Source organism: Jaculus jaculus, chromosome 2 (assembly GCF_020740685.1).
Source record: "Jaculus jaculus isolate mJacJac1 chromosome 2, mJacJac1.mat.Y.cur, whole genome shotgun sequence".
In the NCBI taxonomy this organism is placed as follows: domain Eukaryota; kingdom Metazoa; phylum Chordata; class Mammalia; order Rodentia; family Dipodidae; genus Jaculus; species Jaculus jaculus.
The window spans coordinates 188,244,373-188,257,509 of record NC_059103.1 but is presented as its reverse complement, the minus strand read 5'-3'; the positions used below and the strand labels follow the sequence as shown (position 1 = coordinate 188,257,509).

The following is a 13,137-nucleotide window of genomic DNA, read 5'->3' as shown; positions in this document are numbered from 1 at the left end:
GGGCCTTAAGCACTTGAGCTCTTAGGATGGCCCTGTGGCCAGGAGTGTGGCTAAAGGGATAGGAGAGCACTGGAGGACAGAGAACACAGCAATCGGCAGCCCACGTTGGGCCCTAGTGAGGCCAGGACGATTAACAGTCACGGGCACAGGTAAATTTTTCTCTCACTCTCTGAAGGCCCAGTCTTTAGGGCATAGTCCCAATTCCCCCCCGCCGAGGTAGGGTCTCACTCTAGCCCAGGCCGACCTGGAATTTACTGTGTAGTCTCAGGGTGACCCCGAACTCACTGCGATCCTCCTACCTCTGCCTCCCAAAGTGCTGGGATTACAGGTGTGAGCCACCACACCCGGTCAAAGATTATTTTTTAATGCAGGAAATAGCAACCTGGATGGTCTTACGAGGGGAGATTAGAGCAGTGCCTATAGTGTGTGTATATGCGCATGTGCACCTATTTTATTTTAGGAATTACTGAGCTATGTGATAGCTAAGCAGCCAATTGGGTTAGAGTTCAAAAGGAATAGTGTACAAATCCTTAGCAGCCCTCAGAAAGAAAGGAGGGCATTATTGTTTGGGGCATGATGGGGAAAGTGGGTGGAAAAAAGATTAAGATACTTAGCACACATATCCTTGTGAGTATTGAAAGCTATCAAGTATTTGATTTTCTAATTTTATCATTCAGCCCTTACTAAATACGGCATGTAAGATGTCAGTCGGCAAACAGCTCTTTCTATTAGTTGATGAACTTTAGCGTACACATCTGGTTGTCTGTTCTTATCTCACTTAAGACAATGCAGAACTGAATGGGGAGGAAGAATTTTGAGGCTTGATTAAGAGATGTCGTTTCATCCACATTGGTTGATTGTTGATATTTTTCTTCTTGGTATTTAAAAACTTTAGTTATTGGTGGTGCTAGGCTTGGAACACAGAACCTCGTGAATGCTAGGCGGTTACTCTAGCATTGAGCTAAAGCCCTAATCCTTCTTGCTTTTCATGGTTGTGTGACCGTAATGTCCCTCATAGACTTAGGTATTTGGGACACTTAGTCCCCAGCACGGTTGAACCTGTAGGAGGTAGAACTTTACTGGAGGAAGTATGTCACTGGGGGTGGGCTTTAAGGTGTCCCGGCCTGGCCTTGTTCACTGTCCTGTCTCCTTTCTCCCCCTCTCTCTTTTCCTCCCTGTCCCTCTCCGTCTCCCTCCTCTCTCCACTCTCCATATGTATATATATTTCTTTTCTCTCTCCCTGCTGATGTGATGTCACTTTCCTTTCCCACCCATACTTTGCCTGGCATGATGGATTCTATTCTCTGGAACTGTGAGCCCACTTCAACCCTTTTCTTTCACTGCGCTGCTTCTGCACAGGTATTTTGTCCCACCAATGAGACAATAATCAATTCACTTTTTATTTGTTAATTGATTTTTCATTGAGAGGGGATCTCACTCAGTTGCTCAGGTAGGCCTTGAATGTGTGATTCTCTTTGCCTTAACATCCTGCCTAGCTGGTATTACAGGCCTGTACACCCAGGCCTGACCTTTCCTTCTAAGTTACAAGCTCCCTAAGGTACTGCAATTTCTTTATGTTTTATCTCCACTGTCCCATGTTGTATCTTAAAAGTAACATGACACTAATTTTGTATTTAAATATTTTAGCCTTTCATTACTACCTGTATAACTAATACATCTGTTACTAAAAAAAGACAGAATTTGATGGTATCTATTTAAAGAAGATAATTCTTTATGGTATGTATGATGGAAACCATCCTATAATTATCCAATACACACCACTGGAAAACCTTAGAAGCCCTGTTTTCAGTTTGTGCCAATAGTTATAACTCCTGCTATTATTTTAATTTTCTTGAAAAAAACAACTGTAGCTCTAAAGATCAAACCTGGGTTCTTGTCCATGCTACACAAGCATTCTACCACAGAACTTATCCTCAGCCATTCAGTAACTTTAAGGCTAGATAAGAGCCTAATCATTAAGAAGAGCAAACTTTTTTTTTAATAAGCCACATAATAAATAAATATTTTTCGTTCTATGAGCCACACTGTCTCTGTCACAGCTATTCAGTTTTGCCATGGTAGGTTGAAAAGAACCACAAATGTCACACTGATGCACAAGTATGGCTGTGTTCCACTAAGACTATTTATGATACAGAAACTGGAATTTCCCATGTTGTCTTTTTTTGATCTCACTCAAGCATCAAAAATAAATAAATCACTGTTATCTTATGAGCAATACCAATACAGGTGGAGCACCAGATTTGGCTTGAGGCTATGGTTTGTAGACTGAATGTAGACCAAGTAATGTACTAAGTGTGGCCGAAGAAGTGGTCTATGTAAAGAGGGTTAGGAAAGAAGCATCAGGAGTTAGGCAAGGTTTCGTGAGGTTGTCATTTGCATATACCTATATGAACAGTGGTCATTCCACCAGGTTTTGATATTTGTCTTATTTTCCTTAAACCACAGGTAACACCTCAGAGGGCAAAGTCACTGGTGTTCCCAAGGGTCGACTATGTATCAGTAACTGAACAAATTCATAAGTATGTAAGCCAGATTTGCATGTCACAATGGCTGTCTACAGTTACTGGTGAAACCAAAGCACCACATACTGCTTTTGGTTTGCCAGGAGACCCTGAACCTACTAAATCACCTTCATTTTTGCATACCATATGGATGAGAAATGAGTGGAAAGGGTGAGTTGAAATAGGGGAGTGTTGCAGTCTGGTTCGTGTTGCTGGTAGAAATCAGCCAACCAAGAGCAGCTTGTGGGAAAAGAGGTTTATTTTGGCTTACAGACTCAAGGGGAAACTCCATGATGGCAGGGGAAAACAATGGCATGAGCAGAGGGTGGACATCACCCCCTGGCCAACATAAGGTAGACCATAGCAACAGGAGAGTGTGCCAGACACAGGCATGGGGAAACTGGCTATAATACCCATAAGCCTGCCCCCAACAATACACTCCCTCCAGGAGGCATTAATTCCCAAATCTTCATCAGCTGGGAACCTAGCAGTCAGAGCAACTAAGTTTATGAGGGACACCTGAATCAAACCACCACAGGGATTCATGCTCTATTGAAGAAAGGCTTGCATTCCTATTGCAAAGAATTGTGATTCTTCCCTTAAAATGGTTCATCTTAATGATATCCTAAAATGTTGACTCTTGTTTTCTACTTTCTTCTTTTACAGAGAATTGACTAACCCTCAATAAATGTTTCTGTATGGACATGACCTCAAATAAGATTAAATTTAACCCAAGGGCCATCTCTTCATATATTGTCACTATTATTTTTGACTTTTATTTCTTTATTGTTTTAATTGAGTTCTGAAACTCACTGAGGCTTCCTCCAAATTCAGACTGCCCCCAATGTATGGAAACCCATGTTTTGGGGCTGAAGAAGCAGCTCAGTGGTAGAGCACTTGTTTAATATCCACAAAGACCTGGAGTTTATCACCAATGTGATCAGTAGCCCATGTGTTTCCCCTTTAAGATTTTTTTTGCTACTCATGGGTACACTGTACCAAGCCATTGCACCATCACACTAAGCATATGAGAAGGAGGCCTGCCTAGCCTTATTAGAGAAAGTGAACAGCTGGTTCCCACTGGAACAGTGAAGGTAAACAGAAGTAGTACCTTTGTGTACCCTTCATGGCCCATTCACCGTGTTGTTCCCTCTACCTGTGTTTAGCCTCCTCCCATGCCTGGGCTTCTTCTCAACCCATTTCTTCTCCAGCGTGCTCATGCCCGGCAAGCTAAACTGCTGTAAGGCCCAAAGGGACAATTCAGAACTCATGAGACACGGACCCAAGACAGCTTCTCTTCTTCTTGTGGCTCCTTTCCTTTACTCATTTTCTCATATTATGACAGAGTAAAGGTTCATTGTGGCAGGAGCTTAAATCAATAGGAATTGGACCCATACCCCATTTCTAGGAAAAATGAGAATAGCAGGCGTTATCTGACATAATTAGAGTGTGTTGAACCCTGCACCAAGTGCGCAGTGTAAAGCCCCATTTGGCTCTTGCCGTGACCCAGCTTAGAATCAGCTCTGTGAAACGCAGCTGGCTGCAAGGTCTGTGGCCTTTGGAAGGATGTGTTGTAGATTTTATGGCAAGCCTACTAGGAAGTTCCTTGTCAGTAATTTTAGAAAGATATTTAGAGGCCAGTTAATCTTTCTCTGAGCTCCAGTTATCTTGTCTATACATGGGCATAATTTCATTTCCCATATGGGATTAAAGTGGGGCTTTTTAAAAGGAACATTTTAAATTCTGAGTACCGTGTCTCAGATTAGCAGATCCACAAGAAAGAGTGGTTCTGCCTTCTTTCCTATTCCAAATATCCCTTAAAAGGTCCCAAAAGATAGGAGACTTTTTTTTAAAAATATTATTGGGAGCTTTCTGTCATAATCTTACTTATGTATAAAATAATTACACTCAAATTTCAATTCATTTTCACAAATGATTCATAATCAAGCCTAAATGTATAACCTTGAAATGTTTATATGTACACACAACACACACACACACACACACACACACACACACACACACACACACACACGAAGTACTGTGATAGAATTACTTACAGATAATAAACATGTTGATTATCTCTTTGGTCCACTGTGATTTTCTCAGATTTTTATAAAGTCATATGTGTGTAGGCTTCCGGTGGATTTATTGATGGCAAACATTTTTGTCATTCAGCCTAAATCTCTTTAACTAGCTTCAACTGCTTTTCTTCCAGTTTAACTTTCACTTTCTTGTGAAGGTACTCATAAACAAATTGCTAATATTCATAAGATAATAAAGATTAGGAAACTGGGAACTTGTAGGATCATCTGGTTCTGAGGATGAGAAGGACTATTTGTCTCCCAAGGATATGTTAACCTCCCTCTTAAACATATTCAACAATGAATCGAAAAGTCATTAGACAACATTTAAAATCCTGGTCTCTCTCTGCCCTTCCAGCTCCAAGTTAGAGTAGTCTTCCTCTTAATTTGTCTCTGTTAATTGAGAACGAATGTACACAGGGGTTTTCATGGCCCAGTAAGTAGATTAGGAGATGTTAAGACACAGACTGTGCGAAAGCCCAGAGTTCAAAACAAGCAGTTCAGAAACGTAAGAAGATAAACAGGGCACAGATCTTAGCCGAGCCAGTCTCCAGATGAAGAAGGGGAAAGCAAGGCGAAGAGGAAGGGCAGAGCCCCACCAAAACTCCCTCCTAGCGGAAAGATTCTGATTTGCATGCGTGTCTTGTGGGCTGTTCGGGGCGGGGGAGCAGCCATGCTCACAGGGTCACTGGGGCACCATGTCTGCCTCCGCGTGTCTGGTTCAGGGCGTGGTCCTAGTGTCTTCAATAAAGAGCGCACTTGGGCTGGAGAGATGGCTTAGTGGTTAAGCGCTTGCCTGTGAAGCCTAAGGACCCCGGTTTGAGGCTTGATTCCCCAGCACCCACGTTAGCCAGATGCACAAGGGGACGCACGCGTCTGGAGTTCGTCTGCAGTGGCTGGAGACCCTGGAGAGCCCATTCTCTCTCTCTATCTGCCTCTTTCTCTGTCGCTCTCAAATAAATAAGTATATAAATATTTAAAAAAAATAAAGAGCACACAGTGAGTATTTCCGATGTGATCTTTAACTCCCCAGCAAACTCTCATACCAGGTGTTCTGTCTCGGTCCATGAATCTTGATCAAACAAACAAGATTGTGTTGGTCGTAAATTTGTGTGAGGAAAGGGTCTAGAACGTCTCTTCGACTCCGTATAGTTCATACTCCTCAAGTATGTAATCCTAGCTGTTGCTTAAGCAAAGTGACATTGGTTTGACTTTATTCCCTATCATGCAGAATTAACCCAACCCTTTGTAGAGTAAGCTGTTATTGATCTGTGTGAAAAGTAGTTTTTATTGGGAACTTTGATATATTAATATACCACATATTGGTCTTATTCCCATCAGATTACACTCTTATTTATCTCCTTGCTCCCACCCCTGTTCCACTGAGGACCCTCCTCACTGGAGGTATTGGTAATTAATTACTTTGGTTTCATGAATGCACCAGTTGGTTCCTGTGGCAAGGGGAATCAGGATGATGATGAGGAGGAGGAGGATGTTATTATTACTTTGATTTTTTTGAGGTAGGGTCTCACTCTGCCAAGACTGACCTGAAATTCACTCTGGAGTCCCAGGCTGATCATGAACTCACAGCGATCCTCCTACCTCCGCCTTGTCAGTACCGGGATTAAAGGTGTGCGCCACCACATACTGCTTCAGAATTATTATTTGAATTTTGTTTTGGATGATAAAATGATTTAGAGATATTTGGTCACTTTGGGCACTATAACATGTTACTAGTTCAGGACACCCTTCTCTATTCATATATGAATTTATGTGTCTTTGTTTGTTTATTTATTTGCAAGTGATAAAGAGAGAAAGAGGCAGATAGGGAGAGAGAGAATGGGTGCGCCAGGGCCTCCAGCCACTGCAAATGAACTCCAGACGAATGCACCCCTTTGTGCATCTGGCTAACGTGGGTTCTGGGGAATCGAGCCTCGAACCAGGGTCCTTAGGCTTCACAGGCAAGCGCTTAACTGCTTAGCCATCTCCCCAGCCTTTTGTATCTTTTTAAATTGTCCTAGGCATATGAATGTTTATTGTTAGCTACTTTAAGTTTCTTTTGGAGGCAGGTCAGACAGAAATAAGAAACATGGTAAATGACTGATTTTAGGGAGAAGGTGCAAATATTTGCACAGCCATCACTGGGGGCAGAAAAATAACCCCCAAATATTGTTTCTGCTGATGGATATGGGGGAAAGTCCTCTTCAAGAGAGGTCGAGGCAAGGGAAATGGGGACTCTGGCTGACCTCCAAAGTGAAAGGAAGATAATCTTGGCCTTCCTAGTACTGCATTAGGCTAATTACTCAGATAAAATGACTGTTGGTAAAGGGGTTGCTTATCTTGTACCCCCATTAGACTTTGAGCTCCCTAAGGCAGAAGGCCATCACCCCCATTTGGTTTTGGGACACTGCTTTTCCCAGAGTAAGCAGGAATGAGAGTCAAGTTAATGATCAAGACACTAACTGCCTTAACTTTCATATGTAGAAGCCTAAAGTTTCTCTCATTACGCAGGACACTGTAGTAAGCCTCATGGAGTTTTTTGGAGTGATAGTATTATCAGCTTTGGGAAATTTCCAGAACTTAATGCTTTTTCTCAGTTATTTTCTTACTCCTGTGAACAAATGTCCAACGAGAAGCAGCTCGACAAGAAGCAGCTCATGGAAGGAAAAGGGGTTACCTTGGTCTCAAGTTTGGAGAGGAAGTTTTATCATGGATAAGAAGGCAAGGTAGGCCAGAACAGGAAGCCTGTATCATATCTCACCACAGTTAGGAAGCAAAGTGAGAATTGCAAGTGGATCCATGGTGTAAAACCTCAAGGCCAGTCCCCAGTGACACACTTCCTTTAGCAAGACTCCTCCTCCTAAAGGTTTTACAATCTTTTCCAACAAGGCCACCTGCCAGGGATTAAGTAAGCAAACCTATGGGCCTGTCAGGGACATTTTTACATCAAAATCACCACAGTAATGCTTGCTGTCTTTCCCGCACAATTTGCTATGAGAGCAGTTAGGACTGGAGATGAGCAGTTCCTCTTAACCAGAAGTGATGCAGTTAAGGTCTTAGTAGCTGACCCTAAAAACTATAGGATGCAGAAAGCAACACAAGAAAGAAACCAGTGACTGGGCAAAGTCCTGTGTGTGAGCCCCAGGCTCACAGCTTTTTACAAGTAGAGATTGGGGTGACTGACAGTGCCCTTACCACAGGGTGCCTGAAAGCCTTGTTTGTTGTAGATTCCACACATCTCTGTCCCTTTCCCTCCTTCAAATCTTAGGTGGAACTTAATAGCTCACTGTGGTCCTTTTTAACAGGACACTACAGGTCTTCACCTCAGGCTTAGGAGTTGCCTTTGTAATAGTTCTTGGCTTAAGTGGCTCATATACTTCTCAACAGTATGCCCCATAAATATCATAAAACTGGCCTCAAAAATCTTCCACTGTTTACTCCACGAAACACGATGAAGCACTTGTGAACAAGGAAGTGTGCTCCAAAAGCCAGCCGTCCACACTTGTTCATTCCCCAGTACAAATTTCGCTTTCTCCAAGGAGGTGGTGGGCACCCCAGCGCAGCATAGGGTGGCACAGTCGCTGCTAATCGAGAGGTCAATACATGAACAGGAGGAGTGAATAAGGCCTCCCAGACCCGGGGCAATGCCCGGCCTTTGCTAAAACAAGCCCCCAGCCAGCACCTGGTTCTCATGCCAGAAACCAGCTCCATTTGTTGGTGACGCTTTTGTCTGCTTTCCTTGCTGTCTCAGGCTACGTGCTGGCTCCTGCAAGCCATTCATCTCCAGGTTGAGTCTCTGCAGGCCTTGGCCTGCCTGCGCCTTCCTGCTCCGAAATCAGTTTGAGGAACAATCCCCGGAGGGTACTGGGATTAATCACCACCAAGCATTAAGCAGGACTTCACCATGCCTAAGTGCTTTGCTGTCCCTTTTATTAATCTCCCTCAGAGCACAGGCATGAAGGGGGGTAGGGCAGGGGATATTACTCAGGGTTGAATGCCATGTGGGAAACTGAGTCAGTCAATTATGCCTCATTAGAAAATCTACATTTATATGGATTTAAATTTAAATTCTAACCCCAGTTAGACTATTTTTTATTTGTTCGGTTTTTGGAAGTAGGGTCTCACTCTAGCTCAGGCTGACCTGGAATTCACTATGTAGTCCCAGGCTAGCCTTGAACTCACAGAGATCCTCCTACCTCTGCCTCCAGAGGTAGGAGATTCAAAACGTGTGCCACCATGCCCCCCAGTCATACTTTTAGAAATATATTTTCATTTATTTTTTATTTGAAAGGGGGGGGTGGCTCTTCCTTCTGCACACCAACTCCAGATGCATGCACCACTTTGTGCATCTGGCTTTATATGGGTACTGGGGAATTGAACTGGGGTTGCAGGCTTTGCAAGCAAATATGTTTAGCTACTTAGCCATCTCTGTAGCCACTTCATACTTTTAAAAAAATTTTTTGTTCATTTTTATTTATTTATTTGAGAGTGACAGAGAGAGAGAGAGAGAAAGAAAGAGAGAGTGAGAGGCAGATAGAGAGAGAGAGAGAGGAGAGAAAGGGCACACCAGGGCTTCCAGCCACTGAAAACAAACTCCAGATGCATGCTTCCCCTTGTGCATATGGCTAACCTGGGTCCTGGGGAATCGAGCCTCAAACCAGGGTCCTTAGGCTTCACAGGCAAGCACTTAACTGCTAAGCCATCTCTCCAACCCACATCATACTTTTGATAGATGAATTTCTTCTTCTATGATGTAGAAGTTTTGTGCTTTGACAATTCTCAACTTTTCTATAGGTGTAGAATTTTGTGGTAAACCCAGCATATAAAATAAATAACCATAGAGCCCTCTTTCTCAACTGTCTATTCATTCATTTCCCTCTTTTGCATGAATGGCCACCTAAAAGGCCCATGCGATACAGATTGAGCAGATTGAGACTGGGAAATTGCTAGTCTTTACATGTTAAAATGGAGCTAAAAGACAACGAGGCCTGATGGTTGCATTGAGGAAATGTGTCGCTCAAGGGTTGAGGGTTCTGAGCTCACCACCCAGCTTTGCAGCTCACTCTGAGATCTTAGCTCATAATCTGTCCAGGGTGTGCTGGGCTTATTGTGAGGTGAGCACAGTAATCAGTAATATTTTTTTAGCACTGTGTGTAAGTTGGGTTCACAGAAGTTTCCAGTAATCTTATGGCAACATTAGTGTTATTTTTGTCCGTGGTATAAAAAGTCCATAATAATTGCTGTACTTTGAATTTCGTGAATAAGCTAAATAGAAATAGTACCAGTTATAAAAAATGGCCCCCACCTTTTTTAATGTGTGTATTTTTCCTTGGTAAGCATTTCAGCCATGATCTGAGCTTTTCCAATTTAAAAGTCATGGAATGGTTTCTGTCTTAAAATATATCGTGTGTGCCATTTCTCAGCAGTCATATTTGCACAGTATGGTCATGGTGGGCAAAGCTGTTATCTAATGAATTTTCACTTTTTCTCATTCAAGTTGGAAGGAAATGTCAAAACAACAGCTCCAGGGAATAGCAGGAAAACAGACAAAGGACCTGAGTTCTGAGACAATGTATAACTGCCTCTGGGACATTAGACTCCCTGCTTTTAGTTTTTGACGTTAAGGGTAGAACTGAATGTGTGCATGCGTGTGTGTGTGTGGGGGGGGGTTCAACAGATCACACCCTCTTGATCTCCTTTATATCCGTTCTATAGCAGGGAGCAGAATTTCTAAGAAAGGTACCTGGAATTGACTGGGCTGTAAGCAATATGAGCAATTGTTTAGGGTACAGATAGTGGTGATGAGGCCTTACAGCTCGTTGAGGCTTTTTAAGGATACCTACTAGGGCTCTGGAATTGGTTACCATGTGAGGCTGTCAAGGGCAGTGGGGGTATCATACCCCAGCGACCCACTCGCTGCCCCAACATCAGGGGATTGTTTCATGTAGCAAATCAGAATCAAAGTGCACACATCCATTATTATCCAGGTAGTACAGATCAGTGTGGAAATTAAATATCACTCATATTTCTACCTCCTACCTATTCCCCTGGATTGTGATCGGGGCTCCTCTGAAACATCACACACATGCATGCACACACACATATGCATTCTTGTAATTTATCTTGAAAGACTCTTGCCATGGCTTCTAACACTTTTTCCCCACAGAGGTCTTGCAGCAGATTTATAAATTCTAGTCAGTACACTTGCACAAACACATTTTTGAGGGTATGTGGTTATGTAATATTTCTTTCACAATGCCTGTACTGTGATTTATTTCTTGAATCATTTATTACTAGCCATTAAGTTTTGTCTGTAATAGGCGTTTTTACTTGTGTTATGATTATTATGTTCATAGTCATTTCTTTCTATGCCTCCCTAAATATTTTTGTAGGATAAATTGTCAAATTGCCCTCCACAGAAGACCTTCCAATTCACTTTCTTGCAGGGAGTATGTGTCTGTTTAACCCTCTTTCTTGCCAAAATCAGGCAGTGTTTACATTAGAGATGGCAGTAAAACCATCTCTCAGATTGCCTAAATGATCACTTCCTTAGAAAGTGTGGTGGAAGAGTATGGTTAGACTTTCTGCTTGAACTACTCCAGGCTTCTGCCTGAATGTTGTCGTAAAGGAACTTTAAACAACCAGTGCTTTTACAGGCTTCTCAAGTACAAAATCCAGCATCTGATGTTTTCCCAATTCTAGACCTTTTTGCTTTGGTTTCTTTTGTTGTTGTTGCTGTTTTTATTTTTATTTATTTATTTGAGAGCAACAGAAAGAGACAGAGAGAGAGAGAGAGAGGGAGAATGGCGCACCAGGGCCTCCAGCCACTGCAAATGAACTCCAGATGCGTGCACCCCCTTGTGGTTCTGGCTAATGTGGGTCCTGGGGAATCGAGCCTCGAACCCGGGTCCTTAGGCTTCACAGGCAAGTGCTTATCCATCTCTCCAGCCCAAACTTTGTTTTGTTTTTTTGAGGTAGCATCTCGCTCTAGCTCAGGCTGATCTGGAATTCACTATGTAGTCTCAGGGTGGCTTCGAATTCATGGTGATCCTCCCAAGTGCTGAGATTAAAGGCATGCACTGCCACACCCAGCTTCCATCCTAAGTTTTTTGAGGACCAACATGATACCATATTTGGAAAATTCCACACGTCATCTCAGGTGATTGGTTATAGTCAAAATTCAGGTGTATCACAAATAATGCATCAAATTACCTTCAGGATATATGTACAAGGTGTATGTAAAATAGATGAATTTTTTTATGTAGACTCAAGTCTCATCCCCAGGTTATATCATTATATTTAGTCGGTTCCAGAAATCTGAGAACTCACAGTCTAAACACACCTCGACCAGCTATTTTGGGTGAGGCCTTCTCCACTGTAGGGTATAGCTCTAAGAGTTTCAAGCCCAGAAACCTCACACTCCAATAATCCATCAAGTCAGGGAAGTGCAGAGGCACTGGCCATTATGTCCCAGGGCTTGGAGTAGACTCCTGCCATTTCATTTTTTATCAACTATGATTTAGTTATATAGGAATGGGGGCTGGAGAGATGGCTCCGTGGTGAAGGCGTTTGACTGCAAAGCCAAAGGATTTTGGTTCGATTCTCCAGGACCCACGTAAGCCAGATGCACAAGAGGTCACATGCATCTGGAGTTCGTCTGCAGTGGCTGGAAGCCCTAGCACGCCATTCTTTCCCTCTGTCTCCTTCTCTCTCTCTCTCTCTCTCTCTCTCTCTGCCTCTTTCTCTCTCTCAAATAAATAAATAAATAAAATATTTTTTAAAAAGAATGGTTTGCAGTGCTTAGTGGATTAAATATTAAGAATTTTCTTATCAGTTGCTCATACCAGCTGCTGTGAAAGGTCCTGAGGATATAAAAGACATGGACCATTCTGCTGAGAACAGGAACCAGGGGAGTTGTGGGAGGTACACGCCCCATGTACAGGCTATGTGATTATGGCCTGGGCGTGCATTGCAGTGGGGATGCAGAGACACGTGTGAGTCATTCCGGGCATAGACTGACAGGAGGGACCCTTGAGCTACCTTTGAAGAGGTGGGCAATTAGGTTTATTGTATCAGTGTGTTCTTCACATAAAATTAATTAAGTTAAGCTTTATTGAGGCTATGATAGAAGCCAGAGGTGGTTAAACGTCACGGATCTTGAGACTGGATAGACCTCTTCTTTCTGTCCCAGTGTTCCTCCACTGGAAATACTTTCAGCATATACATTGCCATTTAGATGGTGTGAGACGTGAGCTTGTGGTTCTGACCATGTGTTTTTGTTAAAAATTGAGTAGCCCTTAAAGAAAATGACAGTGAGTTTTGTGCTTGACATTTTTTTAAGCACCCATTCTGGAATCACTGGGTTTCAGATGAGGATGTAGAATGTTGATGAACAAGACACTCTGTCCGGCCTCTCGGGTGGTCTACGTGGGGTCTGGACTGTGGAAAGCTCACTCATAGACAGATTTTCTGCACCATGTGTGGTGCAAGCCTTGGTGTGCGGCCACAGCTGTGTGTTTACCTGGTGTGTT

The 13,137-nt window shown here is 42.9% G+C and overlaps 1 protein-coding gene across 1 annotated transcript in view; it reads left to right on the top strand.

The window, feature by feature from the left end:
- Window positions 1-13,137, top strand: part of Ext1 (exostosin glycosyltransferase 1) — a 312,855-nt gene that overhangs the window by 156,560 nt on the left and 143,158 nt on the right. The gene's annotated exons all lie outside the window — the stretch shown is intronic.